Genomic DNA, 26,885 nt, shown 5'->3' with positions numbered 1-26,885 from the left:
CTCTTCAACACTGGATGTAACGAGGGACTGCAAAATGTCAAGAAACTACCATTGTCGTTTGGGATTTTCATTTATAGTGGGGACCACTTGTCACATATGAAACACTCGTTCTGCAAGCCTGCAAGATGAGGAGCTCACACTGCATTGGGCCACAATACAACAGTTCATGGCACAAGTGAGGTATTGACTCAGTAGTTACACAAGTGCTGTATTGACTCAGTATTGACTTTCTACAGTTTAATGTGGCTTTAACAGATGGAATGGTATGTCTACTGTGTCCCACAAGAAGCTGCCTAGATTCCAATGGGAAACAGATTGGGCTTGGAGCTGGAGTTGAATGGAGCAGGCTGAGGCTGGGGTGCAATTCATAAAATATACATCTGAGCAAGACAATATATGGCACACAGGAGAACAAGTGTAGAAGTTGAAATGTAACCATAACTCTGTAACCAAGACTTACTTGTATCCTGTAGATATTTAGTGAATGTACAGTATAAATCAATAAAATACTTTGAAATCAATAAAATATACATCTTATTCTAGAAGTTAGATGCGCTCATCTATACTTTACAGTGTGAAGAGCAAGCACCTATCACAGTACCTCAACACACCGAAATTGCACCTCAGATTACTTGTGTGTTTCAAGTGGGATGAGCAGTGCATTTCTTGAAAACATTCAGGAAAAATGAATTGACATGACATGTGAGATTCTAACCGGATTATTTGCTGAAATGTTATTTTATTTTTTATTAATTAGTTATACTCGGACCATAGGGGCTATCTCCGTCTTATGCTCACCTGATTTAAGACGACAGCTCCATACCAACTGCTCTGCAAGGCCTGTTAAATTGTCAAGCAAGTTTTGACTTGGAACTGCACTGATGCTGCCCTACATTGTCACAAGATCTGTGGTAGTCTGGAGCCGGCGCCGATTCGTAAGACCCAATGATGCTGGTCCCTGCATGCTCACAACGCCTGATTCAGACATCAATTTGGAAGAAGTGGATGTGATTCCCAGAGTCACAGCAGCGTCATTACCGGTCTTGTAAGCACTAGAGGGTAAACTCTTCTGCTCTGCGGGTTTAAAGTGCTGATGGACACCATGTGTCTCCCTTCAATCTAATGTTCGCTGACTCCCACAGCGGAACAAATGTGAACAATACCATTTTGGCACAAGAGATTAAAAGACATGGAGAAAGCCTAGAGGATTACATTACAGCATTAAAGAGGTTGGCATCTTCTAGTGAATTTGGGTCTATGCTGGAAGAACATGTTTGGGATCAATTCATGCTTAAACACCATCCTGACAAAGTTAGGCAAGAATTATAGGTGAAAGATGATCCTTCACTAAGTGAGTTTATTGCTTTTGGTAAATAAATACTCAGTGGCATGGCATGTCTGGAAGATCTAGAGTAAAATGTTAAACCCACTATTAATAAAGTTGAGACAAACAAACGACTTAAAAGGAAGTAATCCCACAGGTTCAAATGTGCTTGCTAAAAATGTGGTGTTGTGGGTCATAATTTCACCTATAGGAACTGCCCTCTTAACGATGATGCAAGATTTGAAAGAGGGGTCACCTAGAAAGGTCTTGCTCTTCTGACAAGAACAATATCAAACGGCAATGATGGTATGTCAGAAGTGGAAAAGGGGGTGGAAAGGACAAGTTTCTTACCTTCGGTAACGCCTTATCTGGTAGAGACAAGATCTAGCCGCAGATTCCTTACCATAGAATTTCCCAGGTGTTACACTGGATCCGGAAGATTTTTCATTGAGCAATATCCGTGTGAATCGGAAGGTGGCGTTGGTTGGCACCAGAACAACTAGAGCCCTGAAAGGACTCAGCCCTGACAATGGAAACCTGTCATTGCAGTGCCTGCATATGCCATCTGGCATGTGCCACAAGCAGGATGCAGGAGGCCATGAGGCTCAGCAGCCTCAGAGTCATTCTCATCGACATCCAGGATTGAGGCTGAAACATCGGTATCATGGCGAGTGCCTCCACTCACTAATAACACACTATCCGGGAAGCCCTGAAGTATAAGGCCTCCATATATATTTATTTGGCCCTGAAGTATAAGGCCTCCATATATATTTATTTGGCCCTGACGAAGGCCATAGACCCATAGGGGGTATTTCAGGCCGAAACATGTTGACCCGACCACTAGGTGTCATTGACTGATGACTCATCCACTAAATACTGCTTTGTTTTTAGACTTATCCCTATCCTACTCTTTTCCCCCAATAAAGATTTACCTAAAGGATAGGAGATCATTTTAATCCACTCACCACTGTCAACATCCAGACAGTATCCCTCCTGGTGGAGGTTTTGATGTCACTTGTAGAACGGGACACTCAAGTGACAAGACCAGATGAATACGCCATCCATCGAACCATACTAAGCGGAGATTACATACACAGTAGTCTGTGAACGTGTGGTTGAGGGTCTCTGAGACAAAAAGTTCTGAGACTCTGGTATTGAGACTCACGTAGGTCATAACCACCCCCCTTTCTGATAGCTAACCAGTACCAGTACCTCTTGAAAGCTGAATGAACCTCTGCTCGTTCCTCCCTCCACTTTTTTGATTTGGACTACATCAGTATCATAGCCTGAATATCCTGGACTCATCACTCAGTAGGACAGGCCCGAAAGTGCACTGTTTCCAGAACTTCTCAGATGAATGGGGGTGCCTGAGAGGGAGACAGGTGTGACTAAGGCACACTGAGAGTGCACCCCAGAGAATGTAGGAGGTTTGCTGCAGTCTGGTCTTGGGTGTGCCCGCCTTCTACAATCAGTCATCAGCATTGTCTCCGCCCTAGTGACGTTCGTGCCTGTAATATAGGCTCCACCTCGGTGCACTGACGTCAGTTACTTTTTATGACTTTCCATGCCAGGAGCATCGAGCCATGAAGTGCACTGACATTGGTGTGTTTAGAACTACTAGGGCCCTGAAAAGGATCAGCCCTGACGCTGGAGACCAAAGTACAGGAAGGACGGGTGGATGAGTTGGTAAGGAATATGTGGCTAGATCAAGTCTCTACCAGATAAGTCATTACCAAAGGTAAGTAACTTGTCCATCTGATAGAGACCTGTAGGAGAGTAGGGTCTGCTTCCTATGGTCACCCCCACTTTTTGCTGTCATTCTCTTTTTTTCGACTTTAGTATGGCTGTGGGCCTGCTGATCAGACCCACAGCCCAGCTGTTCTCTCTCTAAATTGATACCATGTACTTTAGGTACATACCAGATTGGGTATTGGGTCACCTTTGTGAGCCCCTGTATAGTGTACCATAGGTACCCAGGGCATAGGTGCATCCAAGGCCTACCAGGGGCTGCATCATGTATTATGCCACCCCTGGCTGGCCCTCCAAACTGACACCACAGGCTGATCACTCGGCTTGGGTAAGGTGGTGTAATCACCCCGTTCTTAAATATAGTATACCTATATCTACCTTATATTTAGACACATATGCACCCATAAGTCACTCCTATGGTAGGCCTCGACAATCCTGGAGGCAATCCTGTGGAGAAGTGTGGCTCAATGATTGGAGCGGCAGACCCTGATGCAGAGGTCTAGCCCGGGACCAGGGTTCAATTCCCCGCCTCGGCGGGTCTTGGGCTCAAAATTCCACGGACCTGATAATTCTCGCCTCGGTGCCTATTCCAATCATGGAGTCCCACTCTGCAACTGTGGGCAATAGCTTGCTTAATCTCCACAACGGCCCCCACAATGCTAAGGATGCCTGGCCTCCACCTTGGGGGTGCCCAGGAGTGGACGCCTCACAGGGAAAGCCAGGATGGGTTCCACAGCGGTATTCGTACAAGCGCCTTGAGACCCTTGCGGGTGAGTAGTGCGCTATACAAGTAGCAATTTACATTTTAGAGTGCTTGGTTTTATGTGAGAGGGTGCCCTAGCATGAGCTGAGCCCCTCTGCAGCTTTCAAAACCATCTCCTTATAGCTGTTCTATGATATAGCCATACCATATACTCTTAAGTGCATTATAATCCTTGCGGTTAATGCTAACTTTGGTTTGGCTTTATCAAAAAATGTCGTGTAAGGTGTCAAACACTTTGGAATACCCCCCCTCCCCCCCCCCCCGCCAATTCTGGCGGCTGGGGTAGCACTCCACCCTTCTAGAGAGAACAGACATGTATGTTACTGCTTTACCCGGTTAAAGTTAAACAGAGCCCCAGCATTACAAAATGGATGCTGCTGCCACAGACACGTCTGGCCTCCTGCTGCTGGACTAAACTCCGGCAGGGGAGGCCTGGACAATAGGTTTCCTGTCCAGGGAGGTGCCAGCACCTCCCCAGACAGGCAGATGTGTATTGGAACATGGAGGGATGCATCAGCAGATGCTTTTTGAGACACTGCCTGGGGCACACAAGGTGCTCCATGCATAGCCCGGTTCAAACCAGTTGCTGGGGCACTCCAGCCCCAGCTCTGGCACGAAACTGGACAAAGGGAAAGGGGTGCAACCACCCCGTTCCCAGGTCCACCCATAGGAGGGACCTAGGCAGGTAATCCAGCCCCTTAGCTTAGTATAAGTATATGAGCTGTGTCCCCAGGACTTTAGATTATCTTGGAAAGAAACTTTGATACAGAACTCTTGGACCTTCGACATTCTATTCTGACTAGAAGACGGAAGACATCTCCCTTGTGGTCAAGGAGTGACCACCCTGTGCAAACAGGCACCACCAGTACCTTGCCGGCCTGCTTTGTCGACGCCCCCGCCGGAACCCGAAGACTCAGCCACACAGGAACTGGACTCTCAGACTTCTCTAACTCCGACCCACATCTAGAGCAAAGCTGAGACCCATGGCGGACACAAGAGACGTGGGACCGGACACCCTGGACATCCTGCATTTTGCTAACAGCTCGACTACCGATTTACCCTCGCAGTTGTGCATTGGGGTACGAGAAGCCCCAGACCCGAGCGCCATTTGCACCGAAGCTCAGCCCTCCACACTCCAGGAGTGCCGCGTGGGGCCCGCTCTTGCATTTCAGCTCGACGCGTCTTCCCGGTTTCTTGCCCGTTGGCTAGTGAGCCCCCAGAAGACTTTTCTTTTGAACTAAACTGCTTTCCTGGTTGCTCCAGGTTTGCTCCAGCTTCCCTTCAAAGGAGAAGCGCCACAGACCTTGCTGGTCTGCAACAGAGCCAACCTCGACATCCTGCGTGGGTTGCGGTTGCCAAGGCTTGTTGGGTCCAATCCGAATACCGACACCGCAGTCAACTAGATCCTTTGTGGGACAGCTCGAATCCAGCGTCTGGTCATCGTCGATGCCTCCTGGACCTCGTGGCTGATGAGACAAGCTCACCTTCTTCACCTTCAAGCAAGCAACATCGCCTGGTTCCTTCCTGGTCACTGGCTAGTGACCCAGACTCTGTCCCCTCGGCTTTCAGGTTCTTCACATCGTCGATCCACCCTTGGATCCACCCGGACACTTTTCCTCTGGTCGCCTGCAGCACTTCTTTGCAGCTCTCCATAGAAAACGACGACAAAACCAGACACCAAAAGATACCTATGCACCCGGCTTCCCTGGGTGAGGTAACATGAGTACCCCGGTGCTCCCGTGGGTCTTGACCCTCGAAGTGTCCTAGTCTAAAGGGGTCTCATCATAGTCCATCCGGAAGTGTCCTTAAACAGTAACTTTGTAACTTCTTTGTTTCCCATTATAAGTCAATGGTAACTCGCGACTGTGTTTAGACACTGCTCGCGTCTCCCCGGGGCCTCCTACTTCCTAACCTCTGGTTGTTTAGTGTAGTCCCAGTGATTCTACAGACCCTAGGCCTGCTGTGTAACTCTCACATGGTTCTTATACCACTTCTTTAGTATATGGTTTGTGAGGCCCCTATGGCATAACTGTATTTGTGCAACTTATCGTATGCAAATTGAGTAACTTTTGATGTACTTTTACCTCTGACCTCATAAAAAGTGCAGAGGGGTTGTGTTTAGAATAAATACATATATATATTTGATATATACCTTGTGTGGTGTCCTTTCATTTGGTATTCAAGGGATTATAATTGGTAAAACAGCTTGCTTCACATGCTCTCTGATGTCTTAGCCTAAGACTGCTGATCCATGCTACCACTAGGATAGCTTGTCTATAAGGTTGACTTTACAACCACCATCAATAAGGGTCGATTAGACTGGTGCAAGGTGCCCACTAGAATAGTGGACATCATATGCCAGGCTAACTTCTCACAAGATCGATCTGCGCAATTGAGCTGCAACCACCTCCACCATCTTGGTAAATACCCGAGGGACACTGGTAAGGCCAAAGGGGAGCTCTGTGAACTAAATGTGCTTGTGGTCTACTGTAAATCGCAGGTATTGAATGTGAAAATAGGCGTGTTGCAAGTCCAACACCACCATCCAGTCTCCTGGGTCTAGAGCAGATGAGCTGAGCCGAAGAGAACATCTTTAATTTTTCCTTTTTGAGGAAGTAGGGCTTGCAGATCTAGGATAGGACGCAGGCCCTTTTCTTTCTTTGGGACCAAAAAGAAGTGGGAATAACAACCACGGCCTATTTCTGACACCGGAACCCTTTCTATGGCTCCCTCGGCCAAAGGAGTCATGACTTCCACAAGAAGCGAAATTAGGTGATCCTTTGTCAGCCAGTCGTAAGTTGGAGCCCTGGAGGGAGGGGTAGTCTCGAAGGAGAGGGAGTAGCCTCTTTGGACTACTTGCAGAACCCACCTGCCCAATGTGATTTTTTTGCTAGTGGTGGACGTGAAGGTTCATCCTGCCACCAACTGGCCGGCCACGATCTGTAGGGGCCGGACTAGGAGTGTTTGGAGATTGAGGTGGCAGGGGGATGATGGACTGACCAGACATCTGGTCGCCCGATCCACAGTCAGAACAAGCTGCACCCACAGCCATGCAGATGTTGCTGAACTTGTGCCTGTTTTGTGGCTGGGGTATGCGGGGCGGCTAAAAGCCCCTTCCATAACCGCGAAAGAGACGAAAAGCAGGCAGGGGTGTATGACCACTGAGAGGCCCAAGGACTTGGCCATAGCCCGTGAGTCCTTATAGTGCTCCAGAGCCATGTCTATTTTGTCTCTGAAGAGACAGGTGCATCAAAGGGCATGTCCATGAGGGATGCCTGTACATACCCAGAAAAGCCAGATCTTCTCATGCAGGTGTGGCGTCAAACAGTCACCGTCAATGACATCGCTCTGCCCAGCGAGTCGGTTGTGTTAAGTCCACAACGAATGGTGAAATTTGCAGCAACTTTCCAGTCTGATACTGCTTGGGAGAGGATGGCCGGGCCTCCTCTGGGACCTTTGGCAGCACCTGCGCAAACGTTTCTTCCAGGAAATGGGAGTAACAGCCCAATAGACTTTCACCAACCTCAATGCAATGCTGGCGGAAGGAACATCTTTATTGCCCCAACTAACCAACCTTTTGGATTCCCTGTCCGGGGGTGCAAAAGGGAACTTGCCTTGAAAGGTAAAGGCTTGGACACCAAGCTCTCATGTGTAGGGTGGATGGTGAGGAAATTTGGGTCGCCAGGTGGAGGGCAATGGCATCAGGCAATCGTCTTATTCACAAGAGCCCCTGTGCTGGGCTTGAACCAGGGTCTCATAAGAACATCGGTCAAGGTCTCCTTGAATGGCAGGAGGGGTTCAGAGGAGGAGATACCTGGCTCGAGGAACTCTGTCAAAATGATTGCCTTGACTTCCAACAAAGGGAGCTGAAGCCCAGGACTTCACAGCTCTTCTCACCACCATAGCGTATGAAGCTTCCTCCTCCATAGCCACGGAGGTGGTGTGGGAGAGGGGAGAAGCAGGCAAGAATCAGTGCTGCCGGTGCGGAACCCAATGGAGCCCCCTCTGGAGCCAAAGGAGCGCAGGGAGGGTCAGGCCGCCCAAATAGGTGGCATATGGAGTCATAGAACTCTTTGAGATAAATGGGGGTCGCTCCGGCTCCCAGGAAGGTGGGAGGTGTAGAGCCAACCCAGGGGCAGGTTCTGCAGAACGAGACCTAGAGTGCCGAAACTCCTCCGTCACATCGGCCGACAGACAGGGGGAAGTCGAAGCGCACTTCGACTCCTTGTGTTTCTTATGATTCTTACCTGACTGACCCGATGACTTCAAGTGGGAGGACGAGGACCTAGGACTCCGGGAGCAGTCTCTTGACCTTCCTCTCGACCAGGACCGAGAACGAGACCTCCGAGGCGAACAAAGTGGTGCCCAGTGCCGGGTTGCATGCAGCTTTAGAGACCGCTCCCTCAAAGCTTTTGGGTCAGTGAGGCACGGCTCCAATACCCTAGTGAGCTGTGTAGGAGCCCGGGAGATAGGCGAAGGACCTTCGCAGGCCACAGCTGAATAAGGGAGAGACTGCTGAAGATGTGTTACTCCCTGGGGACGGCATGCATAGGATAGGGGTGCTCACCCACTTCCCTGATCCCAGTAAGTCTCACAAGGGGATCGTGCCTCAGCATGCAGAGAAGAGCCGAGGTGCGTGCCCCCGACAGAGGAGCTGCACAAAATGGCGGCTGCCACATGAGAGCCGAGATGAGCCCGCTCGCTAATGGTGGCTGCTACCGTGTGGTCTGCTACGAAGAGGAGCCTTCCCCGGTGCTCCCACTCCAGTGACATTGGTGAGCGCGCCGCAGCCAACGGCATCCAACAGCAACCTGCAGGGGGGCCAGCAAGAAGAGACTATGGAGGACGGACTAACCACCAGCATGATCAGTAAGCTAGGGGGAAAAGCGAGGCGGCCCTGTGGGAATCCTTCAGTGGCTGGAGCCCACCAGATCCTTGTGGAACAGACCACTCTCGGGGCAAAGTCAACATTCTAGTGCCTTGCCTGGTGCGCCTGACACTGACATGGCAGCCGGAGTCCCAGCATCATTCTAGATACACAAGGGTGTCCTAGAGGTGCCCCCAATGACTCTGCCTGCTCAAATGGAGCAATAATAAGGAGATGGAACCAGAACTCGGCGCCCCAACCACAGCTGTGCCGCTACACAAGACCCCTCCTGGGGGTACCAGGGAGCTACAGAGTACACCTCTAGAGACTGTTCCTAATGTTTATCGGCTGATCCAGGGTGCAGAGGGAGTATAAGTTGAGGATCCTGCGAACAGACCACGACCCTGGCGTAAAGAGGAAGGAGGGGGAGAACGTTTCTTGTGCCCAGCGCCACACTCAGACACAGACTGGCCTCTGCAGACTCACCTATGCCACCGAAGAAGCCTTCTAAAGTTTCTAACTTTTTTTCCCACCAGCTGAGAAATAACAAACACCGGTGCAGGGGGACTCCACGGACACCATGGCACTTACGAGAGAAGATCTGATGGCATCACTACGTGAGTTCAAGACAGAGTTGCGCGCAGAGCTTAACCAAGACATCAAGGCCTTGTCAGAGGGAGGAAACAAAATCTAGTAGGCCAGACTATGGGCTAAATTATGGCTGTTTATTGGAATATTTCTTTTAACAGAAAAGAAGACAGAATTCTTCCTCATTCTACAGTCCTTTTTTCTTTCCTCTCTTTTTCTTTCTTACTGTTTCTGTGGTGCTTGGTGATGTCTTCAGATCGGTTGCCTGCTCCAGATTAATGTTCTGTGGTTACGTAGGTTTAATTTTTCTTTTTATTCTTTATTGCAACCGTTTTCACAGACTTCTTCTTTAGGTTTCGAGACTGGTGTTTTGGGCGCGCCCTAGGATGCTCGCAGAGGAGAGACAGAAGAGAAGGTGGTGAGTATATGGCTGTTCTCTTTCTGTTCTTTCTTTATAGGAGAGACCACCACCACACCGAGAACAGGAGTGAATAGAGTGTAAGAACCGCACAGGGAAGAGTAAAAGGGTGGGAAGGAACAAAAGTTCCTAGTGCTCATGTCTCTACTTTGTCACTGTCTCTAATTGGTGGTCATTTATTTAATGTTAGCAAGGGGTAGGAAACAAACAAAACAAAAACAAAAAAACAAAAAAAACAAGTAGAGAGAGAGGCTTCTACTTCCAGAAACGCCGTTTGTCCTGTTATCACACAGAATAGCCTACAGCATTTTTCCTACAACTCAGGAAATAGGAAAATAAAAATAAAATGAGCGAAAGGGTTGCTCTTCTCCTGGGCGCATGCCCATGATTTCAGTCCTGTTCCGGGCCCCACTGCCTCTCGGAACGGGAAGGTCAACAATACTTTCAGTAAAAAAAAGAAATTTTTAAGCACAAGAGTCAGTTGCTTTTCTCCCCCCTCCCCTGTTTCGGGACTCACCACAGAGGCCGCGGCTCTCCAGAGTCGGGGCAGCGGATTATCGGCTCTCCTGGGAGGGTGGGGGGTCCACCACTCCTCGAACCACCTCTCTGGGAAGTTGTCTTCAGGATCTTCTCGGCTTCCCGGTAGTAGAATGCGACAGATGGGTTCTCCGTCTTCTGTCTCCCAAGGCTGTGACGCAGCTTCCTTCTGCTTATCGGCGTCTTCTGTGCGTTGCTCCTCTTCCAGTCTCTCGACGTCATGCTGACTCTCCCTCTCATCAAGGCCGCCTTTCATTCCTCATTGGATCTCCGGTGAGGCGGTCTACGCGCTGACCTGTACGGTGCGGTTTGAAGGATTAATCCTTTGTGTCCCTCGCTTTGCTACAGCAACCTCCTGTGTCGTCTCGGCCCCTGAGGATACGGCGTCAGGTAAGGGGTGGGGCTCAGGGTATATCTCTCCCTCACAGGCCTCCATTGAACAGCTCAAAACAGACCTGACTACACGGGTAGCGACGTTCCAGCAAGATGTGGACTTAGTAGACACAAGAGTGCTAGATCTGGAAACCCACACTCAAGATCTCAGCAAGCGGACTGCGGACATGCAAGAGCAGCTTCAGGACCTACAGAAGCAACTACAGCTCGCACTGCTAAAGTCGGAAGACTTAGAGAACAGGGCCAGAAGAGAGAATATTCGGATCCGTGACATGGAGGAAGGGGTGGAGGGGCAAAACCTGGAAGCCTTCCTTGAGGGTCTCTTCGCAGAAATCCTCAGCCCATGGCAACTCAAAATTAAGCTAGAGAGAGCACAACGGGGAAGGGGGGGGGCAGCCCTCCGGGAACCGACAGCCGCCAAGTGACGTTCTCGCGAAGTTCCACTCCTTCAAGGTAAAAGAAGCAGTACTGCAAGAGAACCGGACAAAGAGTGACATCTCCTTCCAGGGTTATCGCTGTAACGTTAACCAAGATTTAGCCCCTGCAACATTGGCGAGGAGGCAAAAGTTCCTGGCCCATCACCAGAAAACTCCGCCAGTGGAACACAAGTCTGAAAGGAGGGCATAAATGATCAAAGACACACATGGGGTCTACTTCCGGATTGTCTACGAACTACGGGCGAAACAGCCTATTTAGATAGAGGCCCCATCAAGAGACATGATGTGGGGACAGAACCGGCGGGAACGGATGGCAGGGTCAACACAAATTCTGTGGGACATTAGCCAAAGCCCTATCTGAGGAATGCCGGTACCGATCCACACTTGAACGCTAAGCGATGGCGAACTTTGTTGATATCTTCCGAAGCAGGGATGGGTGCGGATGGGCTCTCCGGTTGAGTCACCCTCCCACAAGCCCAGCCGTGGGGTGACCCACTACGGGGACGATCCAGCGTTCATCTACCATAACTGGTTGTTGGTATTGTTGGGGTTTTATTTTCTGTCTTTGGTGGGTGAGGGGGGCTGGACATGGTGGTTGCTTCTGTGGCACAGAGGGAGGGTACACAGTCTAATAGGTGAAGATACCATGAGGGGATTTGAGCCAGAGTGGTCCCTAGCAGGAGGTCATATCCAAGATGCAAAGAGGGGAGACCTTAACAGTCGGAAGAGGAGGGAGGAAGAGAGGTAACGTAACGCCATGGTGATCTCCATGGTATCATGTAACTTTAGAGGTCTAAATTCGCCACTCAAGAGGCAAAAGATCTGGAAATACCTTACAGATCACCGCTTTGAGATTGTGGCACTCCAAGAGACACACCTAAAAAGAGAGGCGGAGCTGAGACTTCGCAATAAACAATACCCCCTTATCTATCCCTCTTCCGCAAAAAACTAAACACCGCGGGGTAGCCTCACTCTTCTATAAATCAATCAAATTCCAACCGGGGGCTGTTACATCTGATAAGGAAGGCCATATGGTTATGGTTAAAGGTAGCCTCAGAGGTAAAATGTGCGCTTTCATTGCAGCCTACACACTCAACGTGGGCCAGCACGCCTTTCTATCCTCCCTCCTAGACCAGATTATAGAGTTCGCGGAGGGGCAGATAGTCCTCCTGGGGGATTTTAATCTCAGTTGGCAAGGGGAGCTGGACTGTACCCACCCTCACAGATTGATGGTCAGCACCTTCCTTACAGGAATCAAACAAACAGTCAACGATATAGACCTTCGAGATGCATGGCTCACGCTTTACCCTACAACCAGAGACTACACGTTCTTTTCCCATGCACACCTCACCTACACTAGGCTAGACTATATTTTTATCAGTCAGAGTTACTGGGGCCCCTCCAGGCAGCAACAATTCTGCCACTCTCTCTATTTCGGACCACTGCCCAGTCTTGATCTGCCTTAGCTGGGGGCATGCTACAGACGGCACTCCCAAATGGTATTTCCCGGTATCCCTCACTCGAGATCGACTGCTTTGGGAAGAACTGAGGGGAGCGATAAGGGAATTTTCAGAGTTGAATGCGCCCCATGACACCTCCCCTTTCAACAATTGGAATGCATTTAAAGCGGTCTTCAGGGGTAAATGCCTGGAGCTTAACGCTACCCTGAACAAACAAAAATTGCGAGAGAGGGAGGGATTGGAAACAGCATTGGAAGCGGCCGAAAAAGAACACAAGAATGCACCCATCAGAAGTTCACACCGAACTCTCACTGCATTGAGGGGGAACTCAAGGCAATATACAATAACAGAGCTGAATATACCGTATTGCGGCTCCGCCAGAAATCCTATTCTCAGGGGAAGAAATAAGGCAGACACTTGACGAGGCAACTTAGGGAGAAAAGAGAAAGGGAGTAAGTTAGCAACATACAAGATGGGGAAGGGAAGCTGGTATCCTCTGGTACTGGAAAAGCCAACATATTTAGGGTTTTCTACAAAAGACTATACACATAAGAGACACAGGACATCGAGGCTCGAAACTCACACCTACAATCATTAAACTTCCCCAGGGTCTCGCCGGCCAAAAATGCTAGCCTCAATGCACCCATTACACAAGACGAAGTGAACGCGGCTGTCAAAGCTCTCAAAATCAACAACGCTCCTGGACCAGATAGACTAATGGCCCACTTTTACAAAACCTACGCACCAGACCTTCTCCAACACCTCACACAACTCGTCAAATCAATGGCGGATTAGGTTTGGATGACATCCTCGATGGCCGAGGCAGTAATCTCTGTGATCCCTAAACCGGGGAATAACGCACAACTGTACGCTTCATATCGTCCAATAGCTCTATTAAATCGGGTTGAGAAGCTGTATTCCGCAATTCTGGCAGGACGGCTGAACGATCTCATGCCAGAGCTTATCCACCTGGATCAGTCCGGCTTCATACAGAGGCGGCAAACCCACAACATACGTAGAACGATCCACCTGATCGAAAAGGTGACGAAACGCAAGATTCCAGCGATCCTCGTGGGCTTGGATGCCGAGAACGCGTTCGACCGGGTGGACTGGACGTTTCTCTTCAACACACACACACACTTGCGCTTTGAGGATAGATTTCTCAACATGATTAGGGCCAATTACACACAACCCGGCCCCTCGTGCAGGTCAATCGGAGTCTGTCTGTACCTTTTCCCCTCACGAGGGGGATGCGACTGGGTTGCTCATTATCTCCCCTGTTATTTGCCCTCAGCAATGAACCACTGGAGATGAGTATCAGGGAAAACCCAGGGATACAGGGGGTTCCTTGGGGGGCATCCATAAAATCTCACTTTTTGCGGACAACATCCTTCCATCCCTCACAGATCCAACGCTTTCACTCCTTACCCTACAGAGGGAATTAGTTAGGTGTAAGCGACACAACAAAGAGAGGTCCACAACCACTGGTATTTTCTTGAGAAGCGCCTTTTATTTACTGTCTGTCCAATTTTTTCAAAGCGTCAAATTTTAGAAGGGAGTAATCCGTCTTATCCCTGTAGACAAGGGTACGTCATTTCTAGATTTTGCTGTACTTGGAACTCTTCCGGCAGGAGCCTGGAGCGTCTACGTCCCTTCAAAGGAATAAACAAACACAATACCCAATTGGTAAAGGATTCCATTTTCTTATACCGTCACCACAGGGGACAGGGAGTGAGGAGGCACCGGGTGACTTTAGATTCACACATCTAGAGAAAATGAAACAGTTAGCCGTCTTTGTGGGAAAGTGTACGTGAATGTAGGCAAAGGCTTCGAGAGTCCAGGCGTGGTGAGGCTTAGGCAGGGGATCAGAGACCTTCTCCCGCCTCCCGACCCACCCTGCAACCGTTGCACGCACCTGTGAGAGCCACGCTCCTCCTGGAGCGTGGATGGGTTAAGTGTGGCACATCGGCCTCCTGACTTCTCCGGGGCTTCTATCTGCTCGTCTTTGGCGGTCAGCACAAGGACCGGGGAGTCTTCCCTTCTTCCTCTATACTCCGAGCCGATGGCTCTGGCTTCAGCGTCGGTGCTCTCTTTTCTCTTTTCTCTTCTGGAGTCCGTCGTCTTTGTTACGAGCTTTCTCTTTTCATTGGGAGCAGGGCCGATGACCTGAAACCCGGAAGTATGTTCCTCGGACAGCCCTTCCCATTTAAAGGGGCCTTGGCTGAAGACTGGCGTAAATGTATCTGGGTTTGAATCCGCCGCGGTAAACCAATCCGAGGAGTTCCCCGGCTGTGAAAAGAGGAGAGGATCCCCAATTTCAGGTACATGTCACCTCTCTTGTCTGCACAGTAGGGGTCGAGACCCTTTGACACACCCCTCCCCTAGACCTTTCCCGCTCGGGGAGAGGAAACATGCGAGAAAGGAAATTAGTGTTTCTGTTCTCGGACCCTTTCCTGTGACGCACCACAAAGGCATATGGCTGTAAGGAAAGGAACTATCTGAGGATCCGTGGATTATTGTCCATGTTACGACTCATCCAGAGGAGAGGTGCATGGTCGGTATAAAGGGTCAAACGATTGCACGCCAGATAATATCAGGGCTTCTCAACCGCACATTTTATGGCGAGGCACTCCTTCTCGATAGTAGGGTACCGTTTTTCCCTGGGGAATAATCTGTTGCTGATAAAGAGTATTGGATGTTCCACCCCGTCCTGGTTGAGCTGGGAAAGGACCGCCCCCACCCCGCTGTCAGAGGCGTAGGTGTGCAGAATAAAAGGCTTGGAGAAATCTGGTGAAGCTAGGACTGGACTGGATGCTTGTTTGAGTTGGAGGAAGGCACTTTTGACCGTTTCGGTGGGAAGTAACAGGTCTGTTTTTTTGGCTTCTTTCTTTAGGAGGTCAGTAAGAGGTCCCGCTATGCTTGAATATTAGGGAATGAATCTTCTGTAGTATCCTAGCAACCCTAAAAAAGCTTGGATCTCTCGTTTGGTGGTAGGGAAAGGTGCATCTAGAATTGCTTTTACTTTTTCGGCTTGCAGCTCTACCAACCCGTCCCCTAGGACATAGCCCGATACTTGACCTTATTAAAGGCTATCTTCGATTTTTTTGAGTTGACGTGTAGCCCTGCTTGGGACAATGCCTGGAATATTTTATGGCAATGGATTAGATGCTCCTTCATGTAGAGCTGAAGATGACAATGCCATTGAGGTAAGCAGACGAGTAGGTCAGGTGTTCACGGAGCACGGTGTTCATTAACCGTTGAAAGGTGGCGGGTGCTCCGAGAAGACTGAATGGGAAGGCCGTAAACTCAGAGGCCATCAGGGGTGATGAAGGCTTTTTTTTCCCCCATCTTGTTCTCTGAGGGGGACCTGCCAGTATCCTTTTATTAAATTGAGGGTTGTTATGTACTGGGCATTCCCAAGTTTCTTTATTAACTCATCTATCAGTGGTAGGGGGTACGAGTCAAATTTAGAGATGGCGTTGATGGCTCTAAAATCAATGCAACACCTGATTGAGCCGTCAGGTTTAGTTACCAGGAGGATGGGGGAGGTCCATTCACTCCTAGAGGCACGTATAACGCCCATCTTTAATATGATTTGGACCTCATTTTGGACGGCTTGTCTCCTGGTAGCTGGAATACGGCATGGTCATTGTTTAACAACCTTGCCAGGGACCATCTCGATGACGTGTTCAATTAAGGACGTCTTCCCTGGTTCATCTGAAAAGATAGAGAACGGTCGAAGTGTTTGCCTCAGAGACTGCTGTTATTTGGGGGACAGGGACTCATTCACTACCAGCTGGGGTATGGTGCACTTGACTCCCACCCCTGTTGACATTACTTTGTGAGTTGTTTTTGGGATGGGGCATAACCACTTCTTTAAGATGTTGATGTGGTAAGTTTGTATCTTGGAGGGTTTGACTTAAACCTTATTGCTGGTTTTCCCTACCACCCCCACCACCTTATAAGGGCCCATACACTCCACTTTTAATTTAGTCATGGAGGAAGGGAGTAAAACTAATACCCAGTCATCAAGGTTCAGGGTTCGGCACTTTTTCCTTTTGTCGTAGTGATATTTCTGTTTCCTTTGTTGTTTTTCTAGGTTGGAATAAGCGAGATCCCACAATTTTCCTATTCTGCACCTGAGACTATGGGTGTATTCAAGGAAACCACAAGTCTCACATTCCTCCTCCTTTTCCCACGCTTCCTTTGTCATTTCAAGAAAAGATCTGGCCTGTCTTCCATAGAGTAGTTCGAAGGAAGAGCAACCCAGACTGCTCTGTACTTGACTGCGGATGACGTAAGCGCGAGAGGAAGAAGTAGATCCCAGTCCTTTCCCTCGTTTTTGAGCATCTTTTTTAGGGTCAGCTTCAAAGTCCCATTAAATATCTCCACGAGCCCATCAGTTTGAGGGTAATAGACCGACGGACTGATATGTCCTATATTCAGAGTTTGGCATACCTCCTTCATCTCTCAAGAGACAAATGGGGTGCCTTGGTCCGTCAAGATCTCCCTGGGGAAGCCTACTCTGGAAAAGAGCTCAATGAGCTTTTCTGTGATGTTTTTAGTTGTTGGTGCTCTTAAGGGGAAGGGTTCAGGGTAGCGCGTCGCATAATCCACCACGACCAGGGCGTAGAGGTGTCCCTTCCTTGTTTTAGGTAGGGGGCCAATTAAATCCATTCTGATTCTCTTGAACGGGTGTCCTATTACCGGGAGGGCTGAAGAGGAACTGGAGGCGGTCGGTAGGGATTCTTCCTCTGACAGGCCTCACATTCTTGGCAGTGGGTGTTTATGGACCTATATGTCCCAGGCCAATAAAAATGTCTTAGAATATTTTGGGTTGTTTTCTCCGTCCCCAAGTGGCCAGCAGTAAGGTGGGAATGGGCAAAGAAGAGTATTTGATCCCTAAAGACTATGGGTACCAGTAACTGAGGAGTACGATCTGGTTCCTCTTCTCGAAACAAGAGGCTGTTCTTTACGTGGAACCGGGGATAGGTCCGAGGTATGGTAGGATCCAAGGATTGGGCTATTTGCCAGGCATTCTACAGGGTGGGATCATTACTCTGAGAATATTTAACGTTTTTATCTAGGAGCCAGGGGGTTGGGGTGACAAGGGATTGGTATGGGGTTCCCTTACATTGTTCTCCTCTCCTCTTGTTTTGGGGGACTGTAGAGTGGAGACAAAGAGCTCAAAAACCCGGGATTGTCTGTACTTATTATGGCCACCCAGTACTACCACCCTCACCCTGTATGGGGATCCTTGCTCAGTTTGGAGAGTTACTAGTGCAACCGGATATGGTTTAATATCCCTATGCACACAGCGTATGTGCACAACAGAGTCTGTTTCTATTTGTTTCTTACTTACCAGACATGCCTGTACTACCGACTGTCGACATCCAGAATCTAGGAGAGCCTTAACTCATTGTCCGTTTAGTTGTACACTCACATAAAAGGCATTCCCCATCTCGGCGGTGTAGAAGATGGTCTTCGGTGTATACCCAAAGTCCATGGGCTCATCCTGGAGCTTTTTGTGGGGGCATAAACAAGTGATGTGTCCCCACTCTCAACAATTGAAGCATTGAGGACTCCGCTGCATTGGAACGTCTACTTTGTGGGGTCGGAACCGCTGAAGTTTCTGGCTGGATTTTGGGGTTAACTTTTTCTCCGGTTTCTCTAGTACAGGACAGTGGGCTCTTTCTAACTCCCCTGTATATCCTTGTGGTTGAGCACGGGCGAAGGTTGCAGCCAATTCCACTACTTCAGCGGTGGTGAGGTGCCTATGCTGTCGCAGTCAGAACTGTGTGTTAAAAGGGAAGGCCTCCAGTAATTGTTCAAGATAAGTCATATCCATTATCTCCTCTTTGGTATGTTCTGTGGGTTTTAATCACTTGTCTGCCGTGGCCTTCAGACGAAATAAGAGGGTCTTGGGGTTTTTCTCCCGGTACACTTTTTTCCTTGCGGAACCGTACCCGGTATGCCTCTGCATCCAACCCAAGGTGGTCTAGGATGATTGTCTTGATTTCGGTGTACAGTGTATTGCCGGTAGCGTTTACCACTTGGTAGGCCACCTGTGCTTCACCTATAAGGAGAGGGGCCAGGAATATTAGGGAGAAAGGCGTCCAGAACCTCCCCTGGGACATATTTCTGCAATAAGACTCCTAGGGGACCCGAGGCGCTACTTCTTACTTCTCTTGTCCCAGAGGTCACCTGCTCCTCCGAGATCTTATGAAGCCCTTCTAGTTGCGCCGCTATACTTTCCTTAATCAATTCCCTGTCGGCCTTGCCGAGGTCATTTGCTGCTGGACTGCCCATTCCAACTTCTATTGGCTCTCCACAGGGTGATTCTAATGGATTGTTGCCCGCATTCTCCACTACTTGTAAGGGGCACCATAAAGAGAGGTCCACAACCACTGGTATTTTCTTGAGTAGCGCCTTTTATTTACTGGCTGTCCAATTTTTTTAAAGAGTCAAATTTTAAAAGGGAGTAATCCGTCTTATCCCTGTCGACAAGAGTACGTCATTTCTGGATTTTGCTGTACTTGGAACTCTTCCGGTAGGAGTCTGGAGCGTCCGCGTCCCCTCAAAGAAATAAACAAACACAATACCCAATTGGTAAAGGATTGCTTTTTCTTATACTGTCACCACAGGGGAAAGGGAGTGAGGAGGCACCCGGTTACTTTAGATTCACACATCTAGAGAAAATGAAACAGTTAGCTGTCTTTGTGGGGAAGTGTACATGAATGTAGGCAGCTGCTTCCAGAGTCGGGAACGTGGTGAGGCTTAGGCAGGGGATCAGAGACCTTCTACCGCCTCCCGACCCACCCCGCAACCTTTGCATGCACCTGTGAGAGCCACGCTCCTCCTGGAGCGTGGCTGGGTGAAGCGTGGATATGTCTGCCTACTGACTTCTCCAGGGCTTCTAGCTGCTTGTCTTCGGCGGTCAGCACAAGGACCGGGGCGTCTTCCCTTCTTCCTCTGTTCTCCAAACCAATGGCTCTGGCTTCAGGGTCTGGGCTCTCTTCTTCTCTTCCGGAGTCGGTCGTCTTTGTTATGAGCTCTCTCTTTTCATTGGGAGCAGGGCCGATGACGTGAAACCCGGAAGTATGTTCCTCGGACAGCCCTTCCCATTTAAAAGGGCCTTTCCTGAAGACCGGCGTAAATGTATCTGGGGTTGAATACGCCGCGTTAAACCAATCCGAGGAGTTCCCCGGCTGTGAAAAGAGGAGAGGATCCCCACTTTCAGGTACATGCCAATACTCTTTTGTCTGCACAGTAGGGGTCGAGACCCCTTGACATTAGGTTTGAGACAGTGGCGGAGTTGAAAATCAACCTAGATAAATCATCTATTCTTAATCTCACACTACTGGAGACTGAGGTCCAACGGTTACGAGAACATACTCTCTTTCAATGCTCCAAACGTTCCCTTCAATACCTGGGTATCCAGTTGACTCCCCGACTAGACGGACTATGAAATGAAATGAAATGAAAACAGATTTGTATAGCGCAACTAAGCCCAATGGGCGTCAAGGCGCCTAACCAAAGAGAAACTAGCTGGTGCAAATAATCTCCGTTACTGGTAGGCCTTGATAAAGAACCAAGTTTTAAGCGCTTTTTTAAAAAGGGACAGGGACGGTAGGGCTTTAATCTCCAATGGCAGTGAGTTCCACAACCTGGGGGCAACAATGAAAAATGCTCTGCTGCCCCAACGAACCTTCCTAACACGGGGAACCACCAACAGATTCTTCTCCGATGATCTGAGGGTTCTGCTGGGCAGATGGCGAGTTAGCAGGGAACCCAGGGGGTTAAGAGAATCAGTCGAGAGAGCTCTAAAGGCCAGACACAAGATCTTGAAAGAGATCCTCTGTTGTATAGGAAGCCAATGCAAACTCTTTCTGGCCATTGTAGCAGAGGATGTTTTAGGTAGAGCTAGGATAAATCGCGCGGCCGCGTTCTGAACAACCTGAAGACGCTGAATGAGTCCCTTGTTGGAGTCTGCATAAAGTGCGTTGCAGTAATCTAACCTGGAACCCACCAGTGCCATCACAGTCTGCTTACGTGCTTGGGGAGAAAGATAGTGCAAGATTCTTTTAAGAATCTTGATGACTCCCCAGCAGGTGGCCACTGTACGATTGACCTGAAGAGTCATGGACAATGATGTGTCAAATATAACGCTGAGATTTCTGGCCGATTGGGAGGGAGATGGACAAGTTCCCAAAGATGAAGGCCACCACTCACTAGACCAGATGTCCTGGTCCTTGCCAAAGACCAGGATCTCTGTTTTATCGCCATTCAACTTTAGGGAGTTTTGGATCATCCAGTCTGAGACTGTCTGCATGCAAGTCCTAAAGTTGACGGCGGAAGTGGTGACAGAATGAGCCAGGGACACCATGATTTGGGTGTCATCAGCGTATGACACGACCTCCATCCCCTGTGATTTTACTAACCTCGCAAGGGGGGCCACATACATGTTGAATAGGGTCGGACTCAAGGCCGACCCCTGTGGCACCCCATACTGCTCTCTCTGATGTAAAAAAGAGTGCAGAAGGCTCAGAGCCGAGCCCGCAATTCCTGCCTCCCTCAAACGCGATGTTAACGTAGAGGGAGACAGGGTATCAAACGCTGCTGTGAGGTCAAGTAGTACCAACACAGTGGTTTGGCCCGAATCCACCTTCAGACGGATGTTATTCACGACCATAATGAGTGCGGATTCCGTACTATGGGCCCTTCTGAATCCGTGCTGGGAACTATCTAGGAACCCAGAGGAATCCAGAAATGTCGATAGATGTGAATTCAGGTGTGATTCGAGCATCTTTGCGGGGGCAGGCAACAGGGAAATGGGCCTAAAGTTCTTAAGCTGTTCTGGGTCCAGGGTGGGTTTCTTCAGAAGGGGCTTCACTATGGCCTTTTTCCATAGCGACGGGAAGATACCTTGATCCAAGGCACCATTCATTACTTCAAGAAGAGGTGGCAGAAGAGTGTGCCTACACTCTTTCAGAGTCTTCAGAGGACAAGGGTCCAAAGGTGAGGCCGACTTTATTCGATCCAACAGGCGATCGAGTCCCTCAAGGGAAAGCGGCGGAAAATAAGAGAGGATCCCGACAGGGTCCCCCACCCAGGACTCTAGCTTAGCTAGGGTTTGAGAGGAAGAGTCCCCCAAGGAATCCCTCTGAGTCTCCAAGGCAACGTATATATCCTCAGATACCGTTGCATAGCTCCTGTGAGCCCACTACCGGATCCGGCAATTGGAGGGAACAAAGAGAGTCAACGATTTTGAAAAGTTCTCTAGACAAAGTAAGGGAGGTGGTGAGGGTTGAGAAGAATTCCTGTTTTTCCTTGATTACCCATGCCTTATAATCTCTCAACAGGCGCTTATGTGCGTCTCTTTCTATGGGGTCCCACGTCTTTCTCCATCTTCTCTCCTGTCTTCTACAACTCTGTCTCAGACGTCTTAACGGCTCTGTAAACCAGGGGGCAGAAGGTTTACGCCGGGCTGAGTAACGAAAAGATGCAGGGGCTAATTCGTCAACAGCATTGCCAATAGAATGAACAAGCTCTTGGGCTGCCTCGTCAGCGTCACTCATAAGAGAGAGCTTGCTGTTCTTTACATATGGAGCAAGGGCTTCATTGGTAATATTCTTGAAGCTCCTTTTTGGGCCTCTAGTAGAGGCATTACGAGCATGCAGCTCCACCGAGCCAGAAACCAGCTCAAGAGGTACCGCCAAGTAATCTGACCAAACTAAAGGCACCGGAAGTCCAGCTGAGAGTCTGGAATCGTTGGTGAACACACCATCTAAGATGTGCCCTGCCGATGGGTGGGACTATTCACCAATTGGGTACACTCACAGGCTACAAGTGAGTCCATCAGCATCGCGGTATCGGTGTCCCCCAGATTATCCAAATGGAAATTCAGGTCCCCCAATATGGTAAAATGGGGTTTGCCGAAATAAGGTTCAATAATCCTCAACAGATCACCACTGAAACTGGCTCTCGGACCAGGTGGTCTATAGATAAGAATGGCAGTAAAGGAGACCGAAAGAGCACATAGAATGGATAAATACAATGCCTCAAAAGGATCCGAGGCCTCGGACAGAGCTTTTATGGTACAAGGCAGAGAGGCTTTGCATAAAACAGCTCGCCCCCCCCCCCCCCTCTACGTTTAAGTCTGTCCTGCCTCAACAATTTAAAACCCTCAGGGATGGCCAGTAGTAAATCATGGCCCGACGAATCGGAGGCCCACGTTTCAGTAACAAACATCCAGTCAGGTTATCTATCCGACACAAACTCGTGAAAGGCGATGTTATTTTTCACGAGAGACCTAGCATTAACCAAAAAACCCTTTCTGGAAGGTAACATCGACGGGTTCTGAGATCTACTCTCCCTGGTGGCTGGTCGCACTATAGCCAATTTGCAGGTGTGACACATTGAGGAGTGTAATATACCCTCCGGAGAGAATCTATGATGACAAGGCAGGGAAGATGGTTTAAAAGCCAATAGCTCCCGAAAGGTATAACTACAAGTTACCTGTGAAAAATGACGAGTGGGTCCGGCGTCTAGCCCGTCCTTAGCGCGGACGGGCGCAGACGGGCTGGACTCAGGCTCGACTATGGCGCGAGTCAGGCGCACCTGCTGCGCGTCACCGCTGCGCGTTTGCATGGTAGATTTAAATAGGGCTCACCTGAGCTGGCCGTCTGAGCACTAGAGCGCTCAGCGTGATGTTACAGGCAGACCTCTCCAACTACACCCAAGATGGCGGCTACCCGAGGATCCACCGATCAACTTGACCCGCTAAAAGAGCGGTGAGGGCACAATTACAATGCTGGTGTGTGGGCAATGGTCCAGTAAGGTACAAAATCAATTAAACTATATTACACCCTTTAATAAAAAAAACGAGAATAATGTAAAATCGTGTTTTAAAATAGCGTTTCTGCTTATAAATGGCCTCGCTTAAGCACCAACCAAGTAAGAAGCGCTGCCCATGTAAAATTCAGCTTTCACAAGGCCAACTATCCGCCTCTACTCCCACAGCTCCCAGGCGATCTCAAACAATGGAAGCCTCTTTTCATCTCCTGACTAGGTCGCATTCATGCGATCAAAATGACAGTCCTCCCTAAATTTCGGTACCTCTTTCAGGCCCTACCCATTGAACTAGATAGAGACCTTCTACCTAAACTCCGATCTCTCATCACCCAGTTCATTTGGCAGGGCGGAATGGCCCGCTTACCTTTCCATACATTGAGACGGTCGAGAACAGAGGGTGGGGTGGGCCTACTGGATTTCGGCCTCTATTATAAAGCTGCCCAACTAAGAATAGTAGCAGAATGGTCCAAACGTGAGTCGGAAAAACACTGGCTGCATATGGATCGGTCCATTGCAGGGAGGTCGAATCTGGGACCTCATTTCGCATTGTCGGGCCTGACGCTCGCGAAGAGTCTTTTTGAAGCGGAAAGCTTGGCACGCGTCGCAGTGGTCTTCTCGGTGATCGGGTGACAAGCACAAATTGCACACTTTGTGTGAGTCGGTGCACGGTATTTCGCGTGGCACCGAGGACAGAACTTGAAATTAGTTTGTTCCATTGACTGCGAGTTAAGCTAGGCTCGACAGCTTACCAGGAGCTCTCCGATTGAAATTTTCTTTAAGAATAACGAATCACTATGAAAGGGGAACACAAACGGAAACAATACTGTCGGGTGTGAATATGATACGCGCAGAGAAGGATCGAAGTCGAACTGGAGCACAGAAGGTACATCCGAACCCGATGGCGGAAAAAAATAATCTGAAGATGGAGCTGATGACCATGTTCACTATCACCTAAGGGAGGAGTCCCCTACCTTGTGACTAGGGAAAACGTCTTCCCAAAAAACTAAGTGCAAACATCCAGGCCCAACACTAGATGGCGATGTTATGCAAGTATGTGATCTGCAGCTCGCATGCCTTGAACAAAAGATTTTACTCCTGCAGGAACTCCAACAGAGGAGAAAGAGGATATCCATTTAGAGAGCATAATATTACACTTTCCAAATGAGGAACGTCAACTGGCTGGAGGCTAAGATTTTTTCTAGCCAATTAAAAAAATATTTAGCCACAGAGAAGGTGAAAAAAGATACCAGAAAAGGATCCTTTGGATAGACTGTGATCGGGCTAAATGGAATTTTGTAGGTAAAAATCAGCTGCTGGATTTTAATAAATACATATTACATACAGTAGTTCAAATCTCCTTCAAGTCCTTCATAGCCACTTCTTATGAAGATGATGAAGCTCTCTCTAAGAATGCTCTCTTACCATTGCCAATGCCTCCTTCCCTCAAGGCATCTTCCTAAAAGCTCTGAAGACAGCCCAGGTCCTCCAACTCCTAAAGAAACCTACAATAGACCCTGATGTCCTCACTAACTACTGTCCCATCACTCACCTACTATTCATGGGAAAATCATTGAAAAGGTGGTCTATGTTTAGCTCCAAGATCACATCAGTGCTAACCATCTCCTGCATGACTACCAGTCTGGCTTCAAATCATGCTGCAGCACGCAGACCGCTACCTTAGTGCAACCAGAAATATTTCACTGGAGACACTAAACAAGAGCTCTTCTGAAGAAGATAGCTTAAATTACCATTGCTCATTGTGTCAGAGGTTAGGCCAGGCAAGAGACTTCATCCATAGTATATGCTATTTGCATAGTATATGCTTGTGCCATAAATGTTTCCCTTTTTCTAATGATCTATGACAATCAATTTGCCCTGGATTCAAATGTTATGGTCTTAAGCATCTGAGATAAGCCCACACCGTGGAAACAGTCTAAATTGTTCTGTAGTATTATACTGATGGTGGCTCAATGTGACAGTCAGGGTGTGGGGTAGCTTAGAGGCTCCTACGGTATCTAAATGGGTATTAAATATGAATCAGTGTAGGGTCGTAGAAAGAAGTGCATTCGAGGGCAGAGGGTGACAACAAAATTCCTAAAGATCTGGGGGGCCATGGATGGAACACCTGGGCAGTGTAGATGATGGGTAGAAGTTCTGAAGCAACCGTGAGAGTAAAGTGGTGTCATGCAGAAAAATATTGTCTTGTTACAATAAAGGGTACATAGTCCATCAAGATATATATACATGGATGACACTCTTTTTACGTTGGAGTGGATACTAAAGATGGTAGTCATCGGATAATGAGAACAGTTGTTAATCCAACAAATATACTTTGTTATGTTTGATTCAAGATGAAAAATCTAAGGCCCCCACTGTAACGGTTTAAGCGGGACACGACATGTTGGCGCAAACTCGCGCTGACACTGCTGGGTAAAGCAGCGCTTTTTAAAATGATGACACTGCCCCGTTTTTTTTATGTCCTTGAAAACACCCCGTTTACCGTCCCACTGACGTACTTTAAGGCAATAACGGCTGAAGTCTCTAGCTTGTTATGGGGGAATAAGCCAGCGCGCATTGCGCAAGATAAACTAGTACGGAGCTGGTATGACGGCAGGATAGCCTTCCCCAGTATACAACTGTAATATTGGGTAGCTCACCTTAAAATAATTAATCAGTGGATACATGCCCCCCAGGCCGATCCAGCGTTCCAAGCAGAGAGGCAGGGGTGGGGAGAAGATGGCATATTATCAGCATTATATAGCAAGCGTAGACTCCCTGATTGGCCCACCAGCACACACGGTTGGTATATGGTACAGGGCGCAGGCCAAATTAAAATGCACGGGGATGATAACACAGATAATGCCTCTCTGGGACTCGTGGCAGCTTGAGCGCCTTAGAAATAGTAAAGGGTTTACGGCTTGGGATGTCATAGGTATATCCACTATAGGCGATCTTTGGAAAAAGGGGGAGGTGGTCAAATTTGAACATTTAAGGGCCCAATATGAACTGGCGCCGACAGAACAGTTTAGATATATGCAAATTCAGCACACGTTACAGACAATATTATCACCTGGCGCTGTCATACCAGAGGCTACCCTTCTGGAGGATAGACTACTGACGGAACATATGTACAAAAGGCCCACATCTTTCACATATCGTAAATTAGTTAATAACCTGCCTGACCCGATGACGCCGCTGCAACAAAAATGGTCCCGGGACCTGGGAGACTTAGAAGATGCGGAATGGCAGGAGGCATTATCATATTTTTGAAAGTAGGGACAAAAATATGCTGTACTATCAGTCAGAGACATACTATTTTCTTTTCCTTTCTCTTTTAGTTTTATTGTCAAGAGCTTGCAGCTAAAATAAACACCCTTTTCTAGTTTGTATATCATGGTCTGGATATCTTTTGCTACGTAAGTATACATATCCTTTGAGGATATATACGAAAAATGCAATGTAGTAATACCTTGAATACAAAGTGGAACAACTATT

At 48.6% G+C, this 26,885-nt stretch overlaps 1 protein-coding gene across 3 annotated transcripts in view; it reads right to left on the bottom strand.

Moving 5' to 3' along the window:
- The window catches only part of FAM149B1 (family with sequence similarity 149 member B1), a 641,735-nt gene that overhangs the window by 275,030 nt on the left and 339,820 nt on the right, over positions 1 to 26,885 (bottom strand). The window lies entirely within an intron of this gene.

Source organism: Lissotriton vulgaris, chromosome 5 (assembly GCF_964263255.1).
Source record: "Lissotriton vulgaris chromosome 5, aLisVul1.2, whole genome shotgun sequence".
In the NCBI taxonomy this organism is placed as follows: Eukaryota; Metazoa; Chordata; class Amphibia; order Caudata; family Salamandridae; genus Lissotriton; species Lissotriton vulgaris.
This window is presented reverse-complemented; position numbering and strand designations above follow the sequence as displayed.